At 45.1% G+C, this 12,177-nt stretch overlaps 1 non-coding gene across 1 annotated transcript; it reads right to left on the bottom strand.

The window, feature by feature from the left end:
• Positions 1-11,487: 11,487 nt before the first annotated feature.
• LOC119927877 lies at positions 11,488-11,625 on the bottom strand. Its single transcript, XR_005450843.1, has one exon. It is a non-coding gene; the product is annotated as a small nucleolar RNA SNORA7 (small nucleolar RNA).
• Positions 11,626-12,177: the final 552 nt, after the last annotated feature.

Here is a 12,177-nt window from a genome sequence, read left to right as displayed (position 1 = left end):
TCTTATATTTTCCTTAGTGCTTAATACAGTGCCTGGCACATAGTAAGCATATAAGTGGGTTCTAATCCTGGCTTGGCCACTTGTCTGCTCTGTGACCTTGGGCAAGTCACTTCACTTCTCTGTGTCTCAGTTCCCTCATCTGTCAAATGGGGATTAAGACTGTGAGCCCCACATGGGACAACCTCATTACCTTGTATCTACCCCAGGCTTAGAACACTGCTTGACACATAGTAAGCGCTTAACAAATACCATAATCATCATCATCATTAACAAATACCATAAAATAAAATAATGATAAAAAACTGGTTCATCAATCCATTTGAAACATTGTAAATCAGCTTCTGCCTCTTCTCTGCAAGCTGATAATAATAAAATGTGGCATTTAATGTCCTACTATGTGCCATGCACCTGACCAAGTGCTGGGGTAGATACAGGATAATCAGATTGGTCACAATCCTTTTCCCATATGAGCCTCACAGTCTAAAGGGAGAAAGAACAGGTATTTCACCACCATTTTACAGATGAGGAAACTGAGTCAAATAACAGTCAAGTTAATCAATTGATCATATTTATTGAGTGTTCATTTTGCACAAAGCACTGTATTAAGCACTTGTACTGGACTCTCCCAAGCAGTTAGTACCGTGTTCTCAACACAGTAAATGTTCAATAAATGCATCTGATTGATTGATTGAGAGAATACAACAAAGTTGGTAGACCCCCCTCCCTGCCCATAAGAAGTTTACATTGTAGAGGGGGGGGGCAGATAGTAAAATGAATTATAACTATAGACACAAGTGCAGTGGAGCAAGAATGGGGTAACTAAAGGGAAGAAAGCCATATGCAGCTGGCAGAACCAGGATTAAAATCCTGATCTTCTAACTCCCAGTCTTGTGCTCTTTCCAGTAGACCACATTGCTTCTCACAGGGTTTTTTAAGGTATTTGTTAAGAACCTACTATGCTTTCAGCATTGTTCTAAGAACTGGGTAGGTACAATTAATCAGGTTGGTCATATGGGGCTCAGTCTAATTAGGAGGGAGAACAGGTATTAAATTCCCAGTTTACAACTTCAGCGATCATCAGTGACATTTACTGAGTGCTTATTGTGTGTGGAGCACTGTACTGAATGCTTGGGAGAGTACAACAGACATGGTACACATGTTCCCTGCTTGCAGTGAGCGAATTAACTAGAGGAAACTGAGGCTCGGAGAAGTTAAGTGAAGGTCCCCAGGAGGCAAGTGGAAAAGTCTGGATTAGAACCCAGTTCTTCTGACTCCCGACCATGCTCTTTCTACTACTTCTATTCCTACTTCTCACTAGGCCAGGCTGCTTCTCATTGCACTCTCACACTCTAGTGTTCCACCTAAGCACTTAAGTACTCACCCCCATCCTTTCCTCCCTCTCCCCTTGAAAGCACTGATCATTAAACTTTGTGCTTCTTCAGGTAATTGTTTTAGTGTCTGTTTCCCTTGTTAGGTTGTAAACTCCTTGAGGGCATGGGTGTCTACTATCTCTATTTAACTCTCCCAGGCACATAATGCAGTGCCTGCCCAGAGCGAAGTGTTGAGTAAATACAATTGATTGATTGACTGATTGAACGATTGTTCTGGCACTTCCTTTCTGCTGCTGAGGTTTCCTAACTATTAAAGGGATACAGAATTATCCCATAAAAGGGATGCCACTAAACCCTTAACCCAAACAGTTCTTCAAAGGAAGGCTGATTTCTAGCCAGCCCCTAGAGAGAGTAGATTGAGTATTCACTGTCTCTCCAAAACAGGTCCTGGGCTTTATGGCAGTGCACAGCCTTCCTGAGCCTCTCTGTTGGGTCAATCAATCAGTCCTATTTATTGAGCACTTATCCTTGTGCAGAACTGGAGAGTACAATATAACGGATATGCTCCCTCTCCACAATGAGCTTACAATCTAAAGGAAGATAATCAGATCCCACATGGGGCTCACAGTCTTACTAGGAGGAAAATATTAAATGCCCATTTTACAGTAGAGGAAATGGAGACATAGAGAATGATAATAGTAATAACTGTGGTACTTCCTTCATTCATTCAATCGTATTTATTGAGCACTTACTGTGTGCAGAGCACTGTACTAAGCGCTTGGGAAGTACAAGTTGGCAACATATAGAGACGGTCCCTACCAACAGTGGGTTCACAGTCTAGAAGACTTATCATCATTGTACATCAGCAGAAGAATCTGAGATGGAAAGATGGGGCATGCTTACTTTAATTTGTTAAGCGTTTAATAATAATAATAATGATGGCATTTATTAAGCACTTACTGTGTGCAAAGCACTGTTCTAAGCGCTGGGGAATTTACAAGGTGATCAGGTTGTCCCACGTGGGGCTCACAGTCTTATTAATCCCCATTTTACAGAGTATGGTGGTATTTGTTAATAATAATAATAATGATGGCATTTATTAAGCGCTTACCATGTGCCAGGCACTGTCCTAAGCGCTGGGGTAGTTCTGTGGTAATCAGGTCCCTGTCCCACGTGGGGCTCACAGTCTCAATCCCCACTTTACGGATGAGGGAACTGAGGCCCAGAGAATAATAATAATAATAATAATAGTAATAATAATAATAATAATAATGTTATTTGTTAAGCACTTACTATGTGCAAAGCACTGTTCTAAGCGCTGGGGGGATACAAGGTGATCAGGTTGTCCCACGGGGGGCTCACAGTCTTAATCCCCATTTCACAGATGAGGGAACTGAGGCCCAGAGAAGTGAAGTAACTTGCCCACTTACTATGTTTCAGGCACTGTTCTAAGTGCTGGGATAGATACAAACAAATCCGGTTGGACACAGTTCCTGTCCCACATGGGGCTCACACTCTTAACCCCCATTTTACAGATAAGGGCACTGACGCACAGAGAAGCTAAGTGACTTGCCCAAGGTCACACAGCAAGTAAGTGGCAGAGCCAGGATTAGAACCCAGGTCCACTGATTCCAAGGCCCATGCTCTTTCCACTACGCCACACTACTTCTCTATGGCAGCTGCTCTCTGGCTTCCCTCTGTGGAGTTTTGCCTCCTTGGGTAAAGGCTTGAATATCAGAAGGGCAAGTGTACCTTCAGCTCCTAATAAGTGCCTGAGCCTCCAGAGGTTTGTACCTTGGGTACATCCATCAAACAGTCAATTATATTTATTCAGCGCTTATTGTGTCAGAATGTTTTCTCAGATTAGGGTTGACCCGGAGAGGACCAGCAGGGATTAAGGCAGTTTTTTTTTAATTGGAGATTAGGAAGGGAACTGGAATGGGAGTTGTGAAGAAAACTGAAATCTTCCAAACTGTAAGATCCTTGGGGGCAAAGATTGTGTCTATTCATTCTATTGTATTGTACTCTCCCTAGCACTTAGCACAGTGCTTTGCACATAGTAAGAGCTTAATAAATACAGTCGATTGAGGTGGCCGGAAATTTTTCTAGCTTGTTAGGAGACATCCAGTTCAGCATTATTTCATTGGATGACCAGCAGGGGGCTGGAGTGCCTTGAATCCTGCAATACTGTAATAATTTTGTATATGCTAAGCACTTACTATGGGCCAAGTACTGTACTAAGCACTGGGGTAGATACAGGATAAGCAGATTGGACATAGTCCATTCCTCACTGAGCTCAAATCTAAAGGGTATCTTATTCCCATTTTTAAATATAAGAAACCTGAGGCCCAGAGAAGTTAAGTGACTTGCCTAAGGTCACACTACACACACACGGCTCAATGGTGGAGCCGGGACTGCAACCCAGGTCTCCTTACTTCCATGCTTTTTCTCTTTATATTAGGCCACACTGCTTTTTAAACCAAAGATTGGACACAGTGGAAGAGAAGGGGGGCACTCACAGGAGCAGGAAAAAAAAAACAGGTTGAATACCTAATTCCGACTCAGGACAGCAGACTGTTTTAATGATAATAATAATAATAATATTAATTGTGGTATTTATTAAGCACTTACTATGTTCCAGGAACTCTTCTAAGTGCTGGGGTAGATGCAAGATAATTGGGTTGGATACAGTCCCTGTCCCACATAGGGCTCACACTCTTAATCAGCCTTCTCTCTGATCTCCCATCCTCGTGTCTCTCCCCACTTCAATCCATACTTCATGCTGCTGCCCGGATTGTCTTTGTCCAGAAACGCTCCGGGCATGTTATTCCCCTCCTCAAAAATCTCCAGTGGCTACCAATCAATCTGCACATCAGGCAGAAACTCCTCACCCTCAGCTTCAAGGCTCTCCATCACCTCGCCCCCTCCTACCTCACCTCCCTTCTCTCCTTCTACAGCCCAGCCCGCACCCTCCACTCCTCTGCCGCTAATTTCCTCACCGTGCCTCGTTCTCGCCTGTCCCGCCGTCGACCCCCGGCCCACGTCATCCCCCTGGCCTGGAATGCCCTCCCTCTGCCCATCCGCCAAGCTAGCTCTCTTCCTCCCTTCAAGGCCCTACTGAGAGTTCACCTTCTCCAGGAGGCCTTCCCAGACTGAGCCCCCTCCTTCCTCTCCCCCTTGTCCTCCTCTCCATCCCCCCCATCTTACTTCCTTCCCTTCCCCACAGCACCTGTATATATGTATATATGTTTTTACATATTTATTACTCTATTTATTTATTTATTTATTTTACTTGTACATATCTATTCTATTTATTTTATTTTGTTAATATGTTTAGTTTTGTTGTCTGTCTCCCCCTTCTAGACTGTGAGCCCACTGTTGGGTAGGGACTGTCTCTATATGTTGCCAACTTGTACTTCCCAAGCGCTTAGTACAGTGCTCTGCACACAGTAAGCGCTCAATAAATACGATTGATTGATTGATTGATTGATTAATCCCCATTTTACAGATGAGGGAACTCAGGCACAAAGAAGTAAAGTGACTTACCCAAGATCAACCAGCAGTTAAGTGACAGTGCCGGGATTAGAACCCAAGTCCTTCTGACTTCTAGGCCTGTGCTCTATCCACTAGGCCATGCTGCTGCTTTATGAAGGGACACCTCCTGATGGCTTGGGAGCTGTGACACAGTATAAGATGGGAAACATGTTAACCTAGATGAAATATCTTCCCCTGACATGATGCCCTACCCTGCTGACCTCCTTTACTTCTAACCCAGTGTTTGCTCTACTGGAGACCCCTGCTCCCCTGCGGACCCCTCACCTTTCACCTCATCATCCACTTGCTCTTCCATGGAGGTCATTCCTCCCTCGGGAAGTGAAGGACAAAGGGGGAACAAATGAAAGACAATCCATCTGTAACCACCAAGGTGGATATCCAGAAGAGCCACAGTCATTCCATTCTTCCAAATGCCTCAGTGCCCCCGTTGGAGCCCGGGTCCCAAATTGAATGTAACACTGGCCAGCCCTGGGTGACATTGTCAGGTCATATTTTCTTATGTCTTCAGGTAAAACAAAGGAAAGCCATAATTCTAGTTCTGATCTCTCCAGCACAATGATCCTGGCCCTTTGTTTTACTTGTGAGGGAGCGAAAGGGAGCATGGGATGTCCTGGAAGGGAAAGGACTGGGAAGCAGCATGGCCAAGTGGATAGTGCACAGGCCTAGTCAGAGGAACTGGGTTCGAAGCCCATCTCTGTCACATGCCTGCAGTGTGACCTTAGGCAAGTCACTTCACTTCTCTGTGCCTCAGTTACTTCATCAATAAAATGGGTATTAAGACTGTGGGACATGGACTGTGTCCAACCTGATTATCTTGTATCTATCCCAGCACTTAGTACATTGTCTGGCACATGCTAAGTGCTTAACAAATGCCGTTAAAAAAAGATTGAGAATCTCTGATTTAAGAGTGGCCTCAGGTTGGGAACAAGATTCATCAAGCAAGGAACTATAGGAAGTAACTGGAAGGCAGAGGGATCAAAAGCAGAGAAGGCTGCAGCAAGCCAAGGGTGTGTTCCCTCCCCCAAACCACATTCAGGAAATAGGTCCAGGATCTGGCAGCCAGAGGGAGTGGGCAGTTCCTGAGCCCTACCAGGGGCAGAGAACACCACTGTTAAAATTGTTTCTGAAAGGATAAAAGTGCCAAATGGAGTAATTTACACCCTGGGGAAGCACCCTGAATGTCTCTTGACTGACTGACTGATTGATTGGGAAAAGGATTCTCTGGGGAGAATAAAACTGAATCAGCTGATGAATTCAAATGCAGGAACAAGCATTTCTGTGGGGATTCAAATTTGAAACTCATTGTTTTCAAGGCCCAGAGGTCTTTGTTTTTCCCAGCACTCCATCCTTCCTGATGGGAATTAGGTTTCCCATTGTGCTGAAAGGGAGGGAGGAGGGAAGGGACCTTGGGGAATTGATGATGAAAGCAGCCAGATTTGGAGAGAGCTAGGCCGCTACCATCCCCTCAGCTGCCCCAGAACTGCTGTTGGAGGGAGCAGCATGGCCTAGTAGAAAGAGCACAAGCCTAGGCATCAGAGGACTTGGGTTCTAATCCCGGCTCTTACATTTTTCTGCCGTGTGATCTTAGGCCAGTCACTTAGTTCCATATGGGAAATTTCCTCATCTGTAAAATGGGGATTTGATTCCCTGTTCACCCTTCTACTGTGAGCCTAATGTGGGACAAGTACTGAACCCAACATGATGATGAGCCCAATATGTCTAAGACTGAGCTCCTTATCTTCCCTCCCAAACCCTGTCCTCTCCGTGACTTTCCCGTCACTGTAGATGGCAATACCATCCTTCCCATCTCACAAGCCAGCAACCTTGGTGTCATCCTTGACTCCGCTCTCTCATTCACCCCACACATCCAATCCATTACCATAACCTGCCGATCTCACCTCTACAACATTGCCAAGATCCACCCTTTTCTCTCCATCCAAACGCTACCTTGCTGGTTCAGTCTCTCATCCTATCCTGACTGGATTACTGCATTAGCCTCCTCTCTGATCTCCCATCCTCCTGTCTCTCCCCGCTTCTGTCCATACTTCTCTCTACTACCCGGATTATCTTTGTACAGAAATGCTCTGGGCATGTCACTCCCCACCTTAAAAATCGCCAGTAGTTGCCTGTCAACCAATGAATCAAGCAAAAACTCCTCACTCTTGGCTTCAAGGCTCTCCATCACTTCAGCCCCTCCTACCTTATCTCCCTTCTCTCCTTCTACAGAGCAGCCCACACCCTCTATTCCTCTGCCGCTAACCTCCTCATTGTGCCTTGTTCCCCTATCTGTTCTGCTGTTCCGCCTGTCCTGCCGTCGACCCCTGGCCCACATCCTTCCCCTGGCCTGGAATGCCCTCCCTCCACACATCTACCAAACTAGCTCTCTTCCTCCCTTCAAAGCCCTACTGAGAGCTCACCTCCTCCAGGAGGCCTTCCCAGACTGAGCCCCCTTTTTCCTCTCCTCCTCCCCTCTCCATCACTGCCTCCTTCTGCCCTACAGCACTTGTATATATTTGTACATATTTATTACTCTATTTATTTTACTTGTACATATTTTATTACTCTATTTTATTAATGATTTGCATATAGCTATAATTCTATTTATTCTGATGGTTTTGACACCTGTCTACATGTTTTGTTTTGGTGTCTGTCTCCCCCTTCTAGACTGTGAGCCCGTTGTTGGGTAGGGACCATCTCTATATGTTGCCGATTTGTACTTCCCAAGCACTTAGTACAGTGCTCTGCACACAGTAAGCACGCAATAAATACGATTAAATGAATGAATCTTTTATTTACCCCAGTGCTTATTACAGTGCTATGCTCACAGTAAGCAGTCAATACATACCATTGATTGATTAGTTGATTGATTAACAAATACCACTTACATTTGTCTTATACCAGACCCATTCCCAGGGAACTCCAGCTTGCTTCCAGCACTGGTGATTAGAGTAGCTCAATTTTCAATCTTAAGTATCGAGGGCACCATTAATAATTTAAAATAATAATTAATAATAATAATAATGGTATTTGTGAAGGGCTTCCTATGTGTCAAGTACTGTTCTGAGCGATGGGGTAGATGCACGTTAATTAAGTCAGGCACAGACCCTGTCCCACATGGGGCTCACAGTATAAATTTTGCTGTGGGCAGGGAATATGTCTGTTATATTGCTATTTTGTACTCTCCCAAGTGCTTAGTATAGTGAGCTGCACACAGTAAGTGCTCAATAAATACAATTGATTAACTGACTGATTGATAAGTAGGAGGGAGTACAGATATTGAATCCTGCTTTTACACATGAGGAAACAGAACCTCAGAGAAGTTAGGTGACTTGCTCAACATCACACAGCAGGCAACTGGCGATGCCTGGATTAGAATCCGGGTATTCTGGCTCCCAGGCCTGGGCTCCTTTCACTAGGCCACACTGCTTCCCATGCTACTTCTCATGCTGCTCACTGCAATGCTAGCAGGGGCAGTGTTTTGGGGTTGCCATGCCAATCGAAAGACAGGACCCAGAGGGAGAGAGGACAGTACCTTGTTCACTGAGGCAGCCTAGGTGACCCATGTAACCCTGTGCCCATCGCACCCAGGGCCCACCCCAGCTCTGTCCCCTGCCCCATTGACCCTGGCATTTCCGGACTGTACCCAGCAGGTCAAACTTTCAGCTTGGTGGGACAAATCCCTCCTCCCAGAAGGTATTTGCTCCCAGCAGGACCAAACCAGGGCTGCAGGGACAGCCGAGGGCAAATGGTATGTTTTGTTGTAGGACCAGCAAGGAGATTTTTGTCCAGGCTGGTGCTCCGTGAGCTTAGAGGGCAACCTCCACTGCAGTCGGAGATCATTCTCAGAGATTCTCTACCTTGGAAAATATTTAGGTAATGTAACGTTATATCTCAATGGTCAATCTGGAAAATGCTTAGTTAAGATCTTTTTGGAAATGGGAGAAGATGAAGTTAGAAATCATCATCATCATCATCAATCGTATTTATTGAGCGCTTACTATGTGCAGAGCACTGTACTAAGCGCTTGGGAAGTACAAATTGGCAACATATAGAGACAGTCCCTTCCCAACAGTGGGCTCACAGTCTAAAAGGGGGAGACAGAGAACAAAACCAAACATACTAACAAAATAAAATAAATAGAATAGATATGTACAAATAAAATAAATAAATAAATAGAGTAATAAATATGTACAAACATATATACAGGTGCTGTGGGGAAGGGAAGGAGGTAAGATGGAGGGGATGGAGAGGGGGACGAGGGGGAGAGGAAGGAAGGGGCTCAGTCTGGGAAGGCCTCCTGGAGGAGGTGAGCTCTCAGCAGGGCCTTGAAGGGAGGAAGAGAGCTAGCTTGGCGGATGGGCAGAGGGAGGGCATTCCAGGCCCAGGGGATGACGTGGGCCGGGGGTCGATGGCGGGACAGGCGAGAGCGAGGTACGGTGAGGAGATCAGCGGTGGAGGAGCGGAGGGTGCGGGGTGGGCTGTAGAAGGAGAGAAGGGAGGTGAGGTAGGAGGGGGCGAGGTGATGGAGAGCCTTGAAGCCCAGGGTGAGGAGTTTCTGCCTGATGCGCAGATTGATTGGTAGCCACTGGAGATTTTTGAGGAGGGGAGTGATATGCCCAGAGTGTTTCTGGACAAAGATAATCCGGGATGTTCTTCCTCTAAAAGCAAAAGTGGTTGGCAGTCATCATTACTGCTTGCAATCCATCAATAGTGTTTATTGAGTGCTTACTGTGTGCAGAACACTGTAGTAAGCATTTGGGAGAGTACAAAAGAGTAAATAGACATACGAAAGAGTAAATAGACACCATACCTGCCTTTAAGGAGATTACAATCTAGTGGAAATATTTATAAATTGAGTAATCAGAATTAATAGTAGACAATAGAACTGATGATACTTAGACTATATGCACAATTCTGCTGAAGAAGGCTGTAAGGATATAAGCTCCTTTAGGGCAGGGATCCTGTCCATCTTCTCTGTTGTATTGTACTCTACCAAATGCTTAGTGCAGTGCTGTGCACACAGTGAGTGAGCAATAAATAACTGACTTATGAGTTCCTCTAGATTGTGAGCTCATTGAGGGCAGGGAATGTGTCTATTTATTGTTATATTGTACTCTCCCAAGTACTTAGTACAATGTTTTGCACACAGTAAGCACTCAATAAATATAACTGACTGAATGAATGATTGAATTACTTGATTGAAATAAATATGTAAGTATTAGAGCTGTTGTGTTAGTGAGCCTCAGGGTGTTGGAAGTTATTAGGGAAGGCTTGTTGGAGGAGGTGAGATTTTAGGAGGGGGTTGAATTTGTGGACTGCAGGATTGGGGGGAATCCTGTAGAGGTCATGATAACACCTAGGCGCTGGGGAGATTATTTGTAAACTCCTATCTAGAGTGTAAACTCATTGTGGGCAGGGAACAGGTCTGCCATCTCTGTTGTGTGGTACAAGTGTTTAATTCAGTGCCCTGCACATAGTAAGCACTCAATAAATACCTTGATTCTTTGATTGATGACAAACTCTGTTGCATTGTACTCTCTCAAATGCTTAACACAGTGTTCTGCATACAGTAAATGCTCAATAAATATCACTGATTAATTCATTGATTTGGGATCTAGACCCTGTTCACACCTTGAGCCCTCTTGTTCTGGTTTAACTAATGAAGAGGCAGCTAGTGGAAGGAGTCACAGGAAGTAACAGCGAAGCAGTATGACCTAGTGGAAAGTGAATGGGCCTGGGACTCAGAAGACCAGAGTTCTGATTCCAGCTACTTCACTTGCCTGCTGTGTGATGTTGGGCAAATTACTTAACTTCTCTGTGCCTTGGTATCCTGAACTGTAAAATGGAGATTCAATGCTTGTTCTCCCTCTTACTTAGATATGACACCCATGTGGGACAGGGGGTGGGACATATCTGACTAACTTGAATATACTCCAGCACTTTAGAACAGTGCTTGTTACATAGTAAGCACTTAACAAGTACTATTACAAAAAAAGGACTCAGGCTGGATACCTGTGGGGAGAAAATGAGTGAAGGAGAGAACCATTCATTGAACAAATAATAATAATAATAATTATGGCATTTGTTAAGCACTATGTGCCAAGCACTGTTCTAAGCGCTGAGGTAGCTACAAGGTAATCAGGTTGTCCCAGGTGGGGCTCACACTTTTAATCCCCATTTTGCAGATGAGGTAACTGAGGCACAGAGAAGTTAAGTGACTTGCCCAAGGTCACACAACCACAAGTGGCAGATCTGGGATTAGAACCCACTTCCTCTGACTCCCAAGCCTGGGCTCTTTTCACTAAGTCATGCTGCTTCTGTCACCCTACCAACCACAAAGCTGTTCAGATTTTCCAAAAAGCAGAACACTTGGGAGATTTGGGAGCAATTATCCTATTGGATATTTCAGCCCTGCAGCTAAGCATTATTTTGTGAGTTCCTGGAGGGCCAAGATCATGTCTACACTATTGTACTCTCCCCAAGAGCTTAAGACAGTGCTCTGTCCTCAGTAAATCAGAAGGAGGTGGGTTCTAATTCCGGCTTCGCCTCTTGTTCCTCGACTCTATCCCATGCTGCTGCTGCCCAGTGAAGGGAAGTTTTGATTTATAGCAGATTGCCTTCCACTCGCTAGTCACTGCCCAAGCTAGGAATGGGATGGGTATGCCTCTGCTTGACTCTCCCTCCCATATTCGAGACTGGTAGAGTACTGGAAACTCTCCAGGTGTGATCCTGAGAGTGGGCTTAACAAACACCACTTAAAAAAAGTACTTAATAAATACCAGTGATTAATTAGTTGAAGAGAGGGGTAGGGAAAGGCCTGAAGTGGAGGAGCTGAGGCTGGAAGTTCCTTTCTTGACGTCAGATTAGAGGCCCCCGTGAGAATATTAAGGAAGCTGACAAGTGAGCAAGGTGGGAGAGCCGTGGAGAACACAGGTCTGAAGGGTGAGTGCCTGCCAAGTTTGAAGTGTTTGCGATGTGGTTTGTTATGCATCTGGAGGTAATGGGATAGCAGATGCCTCTTTCCTCTTCAGGCTGTCAGCTGAGGACTAAAAAGCCTTCTCAGATTCATTCACCCAAGAAACAGCCCTGCTCCCCTAGTCCCTCTACTCTCGACACAGAACTGGAGCAAGGAGAAATCAGGCAGTAAAACTATCTCCCGCCCCAGTGCAAATCAGCCTCAACTCTAGACAGAGACAATGACCATTGTGATCAATTTGCCCCTGCTGGGTTTCAGGTCTCTTGGTTCATTTTCAAAGTATTTCTTAGTTTGTCAGCCCTTTACAAAAGGACT

This window comes from Tachyglossus aculeatus, chromosome 4 (genome assembly GCF_015852505.1).
Source record: "Tachyglossus aculeatus isolate mTacAcu1 chromosome 4, mTacAcu1.pri, whole genome shotgun sequence".
Classification (NCBI taxonomy): domain Eukaryota; kingdom Metazoa; phylum Chordata; class Mammalia; order Monotremata; family Tachyglossidae; genus Tachyglossus; species Tachyglossus aculeatus.
The sequence above is the reverse complement of the archived record's forward strand: the minus strand, read 5'-3'. Positions and strand labels throughout refer to the sequence as shown.